A 7,475-nucleotide genomic window follows, 5' to 3' on the forward strand; every position below is an offset into this window, starting at 1 on the left:
CATTGCCCGAGACCTAATTTCAGATCTCTACCATCCACGTACACATCCTGAGCATCTGTAATCCTAGGTCTGGGGAGGCAGAAGCAGGAGGATCCCCGGGGCTTGCTGGCCAGCTAGCCTAGCCAAATTGATGACCTTGCCCCAAAAGATAAGGTAGAGAGTTATAGAGGAAGACACCCAATATCAACTTCTGTCTTCCACATGTGTACCTGCATGCTCATATACACTCAGAAACACATACACATATATAAACTACACACCTATATAACACATATGTACAAAAAACCCCAATGTAACACAAAACACACAATGCATATATATGAACAAAAGACAATGTAACACCAAACAACTTTTACACACAGGAAGTACATCTTCCTTCGCCCCAGAGTAAGTCTTTTCTCATCATCTTGTCTTTCAGGGTAGCTCCCAGCCAAATCTGGATCATGGCAGCCAGTATTTAATTGAGTGAGGCAGACTTGTCTGCAGCCTGGAAGGGTTTTCTGGAAAGAGTCCATGTGTCAGGGTTACTCACAACATGACTTAAACCTTAGATGGTGGATGGAACACGAAGAAGGCAGGTTGACAATTACTATGTGGTCAGCTGAACCACAAGCCTTAGATCTTCGAAGGGAAAAATGAAAATCTTTGCAATCATCTTCAGTGTACAGAATCTGTGGTAGGTCTGGTGAAAATTAGTGTTTGGGTTAGATGCAGCTCTTGCCCACAACCCCAAATTGTGTATCAGCAGGTCAGGATAGAAATGTAAATGAACTTGGAGTCCATCAACACACCTCCTAGGAAAAACAAAACAACCAACCAAAACCTGATAGGCTCTGAGTTAGGAGACTTAGATTTCCACCCCAGCTCAATGGCATTCATACATCTCTTTCGTTTTCAGCACAGTGGGAGCTGATAGTTCTTACCTCAACGGCAGGTCCACAGAATAGATGAGACAGTGTGGTTAGAAGAGCCCAGCTTAGTTTCCAGCTTTAAGTAGATTTCACTGTTTACTTCCTGAATCTCTTAAACCTACGATGGGGACTATGTAAGACAATGGCTCACAAGCCTGCCTGCACACTTAAATCCCTAGGTGAATTAATAAAAAGACATCCTGATGTCTGATTTATGCCTGCAGGGAGCCTGGATTAACTGGGCAGGTATGTGACCTGATTTCGAGGATGCTAAGAACATGAAGGAGAAGTGAACAGAGCTACAACCCACCCACGAGTGTGTGTGTGTGTGTGTGTGTGTATGTTGATGTGCATGAGTGTGCAAGCTGGTGGAGGTTAGAGAACAACCTCTGGTGTTGGTTTCCACTTTCTGTCTTGCTCAAGGCAGCATTTGCCAGGCTAGCTGGCCTCTGAGGGCCTCCGGACAGTACTGTCTCTGCCTCCCATCTCAATGTAGGCTTCTTAGATTACTGGTGCACATTACTGCCTCTGACTCTGTCTTCCAGCCCCAAAGCCACAAATTTGTTGAGAGATTTCAGTAGGTTTCTCTCAGCCCTCTTCTCTCAATCATAGTAGAGCAAGTAGCAGACAATCTGTCAGGAAGTGCGACAGTACTGTGCTATAGTGATTGACAGTGTCAGCCTATTGACTGACCTGACATTGGAACACACTTCACACAACACCAGCAATATACTCTTCTAAGACAGAACATTTTGTAGGTTGTAAAGTCAGTTTTATGAATTTAAAAGATTCCAGAAACTGCTCCACCTGGGTATCCATCCCTTGTGCATTCACCAAAGGTAGACACTGATGTGGATGTCAGGAAGTGCATGCTGACAGGAGCCGGATATAGCTGTCTCCTTAGAGGTCTGCCAGAGCCTGACATATTTATTTAGAGGTGGATGCTCACAGCTAACCATTGAGCTGATCAAGGGTTTCCCAATGGAGGAGGGAGAGAGAAGACTGAAGGAGCGAAAGGGTTTGCGGCCCATGAGGAGAGCAACAATACCAACCAACCAGAGCTCCCAGGGCCTAACCACCAGCCTGGGACCACTTAGGGAGGGGCTCATGGCTCCAGCTGTATATGTAGGGGAGGATGACAGTGTCAGGCATAGGTGGGTGAGGAAGTCTTGATCCAGTGAAGGCTGGATGCCCCAGTGTGGGGAAATTGTGGGTGGGGAGGTGAGAGTGGGAGGGTGGGTGGGGGCACATCCTCATAGAAGCAGGAAGGGGGAGGGGATAGGGGGGCTCCTGGGTGGGGGGAAAGGGGATTACATTTGAAATGTAAATAAAATATCCAATAAAAATTTTTTTTAAAAAAAAGAACAGAGAAAAAAAAAGAATTTAAAAAGACTAGTTGGGCAGTGGTGGTGCACGCCTTTAAATCCTAGCACTTGGGAGGCAGAGGCAGGGCGGATTTCTGAGTTCCAGGCCAGCCTGGTCTACAGAGTGAGTTCCAGGACAGCCAAGGCTATACAGAGAAACCCTGTCTCAAAAAACCAAAAAAAAAAAAAAAAAAAAAAAAAAAAAAAATTAATTATAAAAAATTATGAAAAACCATATGCCGATACATTTCAGCAATCTAGACAGAATTCCCTCACATATTGAATTATCAAAGCTGGTTTGAATAAAATCCAGACAAACGTTTCTTTCATGTGGTGTATGTATGTGTGTTCGTGGCCAGAGCAAAATGTTGAGGGCCTGGGCTGCCCCGAGTTTGGTGGCCACTGTATCCCGGCCCAAGCTGCTGCTCCAGTCCTCGGGTCCGGGTTCAGCAAGAGAGAGAGTGAGGAAGGACTCAAAGAGTGGAGACCAGAGTGTGATTCAATCCCGTTTATTCTTCAGTCTCTCTTCCTAGTCCAAGTCCCAAGTCTAGCTGTACTCTCTAAAGAGTCTCCCTAAAGAGTATATCTCTCTGCCGTCTGCTCTGCCTTTTATATGTCTCACTTCTAAGCCATGCCTCTAAGTTACACCTTTAATCATGCCCTTAGGTCTTGTCTCTAAATCTGATCTCTAGGTCACACTCTTAAATCACACACCTTTAATCTCACACACCTTTAAATCTCACACACCCAAGGAAAGATCCTGGTATCCAAAGCAAGGATGTTATCAGAGTGTGCTCAGCTGTTCTAGGCTATTGTAATCCAAGTCTCATGTCAGGGTATATGGCTCAAGATGGCTGCAAAGCTGATAGCCGCTTTCTGCTAAAAGTCTGCCCCCAACATATGTGTTTGTGCATAAGTGGCCATCAGGGAAATGTAAATGAATGAGTAGAGTGATGTGCTGGCTGGTCTTATGTCACCTTGACTAGAGTCCTCTGAAAGGAGGGAAACTTAATTGAGACAATGCCTCCTTAAGATTCAACTGTAAGGCATTTTTTTTTCTTTTTTTTTTCTTTTTATCCTGGAACTCACTCTGTAGACCAGGCTGGCCTGGAACTCAGCCTGCCTCTGCCTCCCAAGTGCTGGGATTAAAGGCGTGCGCCACCACCGCCCGGCATAAGGCATTTTCTTAATTAGTTACTGATGGGGGAAGACTCAGTCTATTGTGGTTGGTGCTACCTCTAGGCTGGTGGTCCTGGGCCCTATAAGAAGGCAGGGTGAGCAAGCCATGACGAGCAAGCCAGTAAGCAACCTCCTCCATGGCCTCTGCATCAGCTCCTGCCTCCAGGTTCCTGCCCTGCCTAAGTTCCTTTCCTGACTTTATTTGATGATGAGCAGTGATACAGAAGTATATGCCGAATAAACCCTTTCCTCCTTGTTTTTTTTTTTTTTTTTTTTGTTGTTGTTGTTCATGGGGTTTTGTTGCAGCAATAAAAACTTTAACTAATCGGGGCAGTGGTGGCGCATGCCTTTAATCCCAGCACTTGAGAGGCAGAGGCAGGCGGATTTCTGAGTTCAAGGCCAGCCTGGTCTACAGAGTGAGTTCCAGGACAGCCAGGGCTACACAGAGAAACCCTGTCTTGAAAGCAAAAAAAAAAAAAAAAAAAAAAAAAAAAAAAAAAAAAAAAAAAAGAAAGAAAGAAAGAAAGAAACAAGTGGCTAATAGAAATACCAAACTATTAGGCTGGAGAGATGGCTCAGCAGTTAAGAGCACTATTCTCCCTGCAGACCAGGATTCAATTCCCAGCACCCACATAGTGGCTCACAACTGTCTGTAACTCTAGTTGCAAGGATCTGACATCCTCACACAGACATACATTCAGGCAAAGCATCAATGCACATGAAATTTAAAAATGGGGGGTTGGGGGGGTTGGAGAGATGGCTCAGCAGTTAAGAGCACTGACTGCTCTTCCAGAGGTCCCGAGTTCAATTCCCAGCAACCACATGGTGTCTCACAAGCATCTGTAATGGGATCTGACGCCCTCTTTTGTCATTCAGGCATACATCTAAATAAATAACCCATATACATAAATAAATACACCTTAAAATAAAAGAAATATTAAAATATCCCCATCTAGAGAGCTCATGGAGTGACTGGCAGTCATTCACATCTGCCAGACAAGTGAAATGGTACAACTACGTTGAAAAACAGTTTGGCAGTTTCTCTAAAAAAGCAAACTTATGACTGGATGGTGGTGGTGGACACTATTAATCTCAGCACTTGGGAGGCAGAGGCAGGCAGATTTCTAAGTTCAAGGTTAGCCTGGTCTACAGTGCAAGTTCCAGACAGTCAGGGCTACACAGAGAAAATGCCTGTCTCAAACAAACAAACAAACAAACAAACAAACTTATCATTGCCACACCTTCTTATTTACTTGGAACCTTAATTTTTTTCAAGGTCTACTTTTAGTGATGGTTCCTAAACGCTTTCACTTCCTTTCCAGCTCACCACTCACCAGAGGTAGTGGAAAGGAAAGAATATGGGGAAGTGGACCTGTTTAGAAAGGAGCAATTCCCATCTGGGTTGTCTGGAAATCTGTAGTTCAGTTCACAGGTTGACAGCAGCATCGCGACACTTGCAAACGCGTCACAAATACGCCAGCAGTCCAGTTCTGTAGAGTTGGGAAAGCAAACACGAAGCAGCAGCAGTGGCACTACTTAACAGAGACAGCCAGGCCTCAGCCAAATCAGCACAAGTCGGCAGGAGGAACCAAGACCTACAGGAACGCCAGAAAGCAAAGATCAGCTAAGATGGAAGAACAAGAAGCTTTGCACAGCTAGCTCAATAAGCAAGACAAGCCCCTCTCACTGTCCGTTGAGTCCTATTTGTTCTCCTTCCAAACATCACTGTGTCCTTCACGTGTCTTACCTCAGCACATCAGGCTGTCTTAGCAAACTCTGAGCGAGTCTATCTCAGCTGAGATCACTCTGCCGAACAGCCACAGTCTGCAGAATCGGCAAGAAGCTGCAGCACACCACCAAAAGTTTTTTGGCGTGTTTCTCTTTATGGAGTCCAGACAATAGGAGCTCAACTACACAGTGAAAGGCGGACCAATACCTGCGTGTTGTTATGGAAGAACCCTTCATCATGTGTCCTTCCACATGCTTGCTTTAGCAGAACATACTTTCACCTGTGTCCACTTCAGAAAAACACTCCTTCACGTGTTTGCCCCAGCAAAACACCACCCAATACAACTGACTTTCCAAAGAACCCTTAAGCTTCCACTTCATTCATTCATTCAAATATTAGAAAATGTATACATCTTTATCTGTACATGAAGGCTTTTAGTGCACCATTCATAATCGACCCAAACCAGAAACATTTCAAATGTGTTTTAGCAGCAGATGGTCACACTTACTGTAGTGCTGTGCAATGAAATGTTTCTTAGCTACTAAAGGACATGCAGTTAATACCTGCAACATGGGTAAACCCCAGAAAAATTGCACAGATGGAAAGAAGTTAGTAAGGTACCCCTTTCCTCCGCCCCCCAAAATGTACACCAACAAGATGGTTCCATTTCTATAGAATCCTAGCAAATGAAAGGAATCTCCAGTGAAGTAAAGCAGGTCTGTGGTTGTGGATGGGTTAGGGAGGGATGGCAATGAAGTGTGAGAAAACCTGGAGCATGGTTAGCTTGACTGTGGTAATAGTTTCATATATGTCAACTACAGCATAGGAAAGCAGTTTTGAAAAAAAAAAAAAAAGCCTACCTGGAGCTAGGGTTATAGCTCAGTGAGAAAAGTGCTGCCTGCTGAACTCAAGACTCAGAACCTATTTTTACACAAAGCAGGCTAGCGGAGAACTCATAGAACCTTCCAGCTGCTGAGATGAGAGGCATGGGCCACTATGCGGGCAGAATTTAATAAAAAGCTGGGGGTTGGGGTGGGAGCTGGAGAGATGGCTCAGTGGTTATGAGCACTGACTGCTTTTCCAGAGGTCCTGAGTTCAATTCCCAGCAACCACATGGTAGGTAGCTCACAACCATCTGTAATGGGATCTGATACCCTCTTCTGGTGTGTCTGAAGAGAGCAATAGTGTACTCATATACATAAAATAAATTAATTAATTTTAAAAAAGCTGGGTGTGGGAGTAGGTACTTATGATCCTGATTCTGGGGATGCAGAGATGGATGCAGAGATGGATGGGTCTCTGAGGCTCAATGGCCTGTCAGTCTAGCCTAATTAGCAAGGCTCTAGGCCAATGAAAAGACCTTGTCTCATAAAATAAGGTAGATGGCACCCAAGGACTAACAGCTGGCTCTGACATATACACAAAGACAGAGACAGACAGACAGACGGACAGACAGACAGACAGACAGAAGTTAGGTAAGTGATTCCACAATGCAGCTAAATTGGAGGATCCCTAGAACATGCTCACATCACTCTCCAAAGTCCTTTAGCTTCTGCTCAAAATCTGAGCTGCCATTAACCCTCGGAGAGTCTTCTTCTGTAAGAGCCCAGTCCTGCTGCGAGCATGAAGCACACAGGATGGCTACAGAATGAACGTTCAAATCCTCTGGCCATGTCACTATGGTAATTCCAAGGCATTTGTTTCAGGCCACAGGGAAGCACTAGATAAAAGTTACTACTCGGAAATGGAAATGAAATATAGCCAGAATCTCAAGCCTTTAAGCTTCTAGAGTCATAAATCATCCACAGTGCCGAGACAATTTTGGATCTGATAATTTGTTGAAACTCCTCCTCCCTTTCAGGGGATAAGCTTCTGTATGGCTCTTGCCCTGTCTGTGCCTGTTATTTGAACCCATTGTGGGCTTCCTTTCCTTTGACTCGATCTTCAGTGCTTCCAAGAATAGATACTTGAACAGATTGACAAGGTTGTTCCCTTTGTGAGCGAAGTGAGACTTCCTTAAATAAGCTTATCTCCTCTTTCCTCTCAAGGACTCAAAAAGGTTACTATAAAACACTCTGACATTGGACAAGTGAAGCTGGCCTATCCATGTGTCCAGTTTTGCTTAGAGGCAGGGGGATGACTTAGAATGGCATACTTTAACCCTCTGTGTGATATGAATCACCCAGAGATCCTGGCCGTGAGGCACACCAAAGGGTAACGTGGACCCAAGACTGCACCTGGACTGCTTTTCCCAGGAGGCACCGATGCAGTTAGTTGAATTTTAAAGCAAGT

Source organism: Arvicanthis niloticus, unplaced genomic scaffold (assembly GCF_011762505.2).
Source record: "Arvicanthis niloticus isolate mArvNil1 unplaced genomic scaffold, mArvNil1.pat.X pat_scaffold_688_arrow_ctg1, whole genome shotgun sequence".
In the NCBI taxonomy this organism is placed as follows: domain Eukaryota; kingdom Metazoa; phylum Chordata; class Mammalia; order Rodentia; family Muridae; genus Arvicanthis; species Arvicanthis niloticus.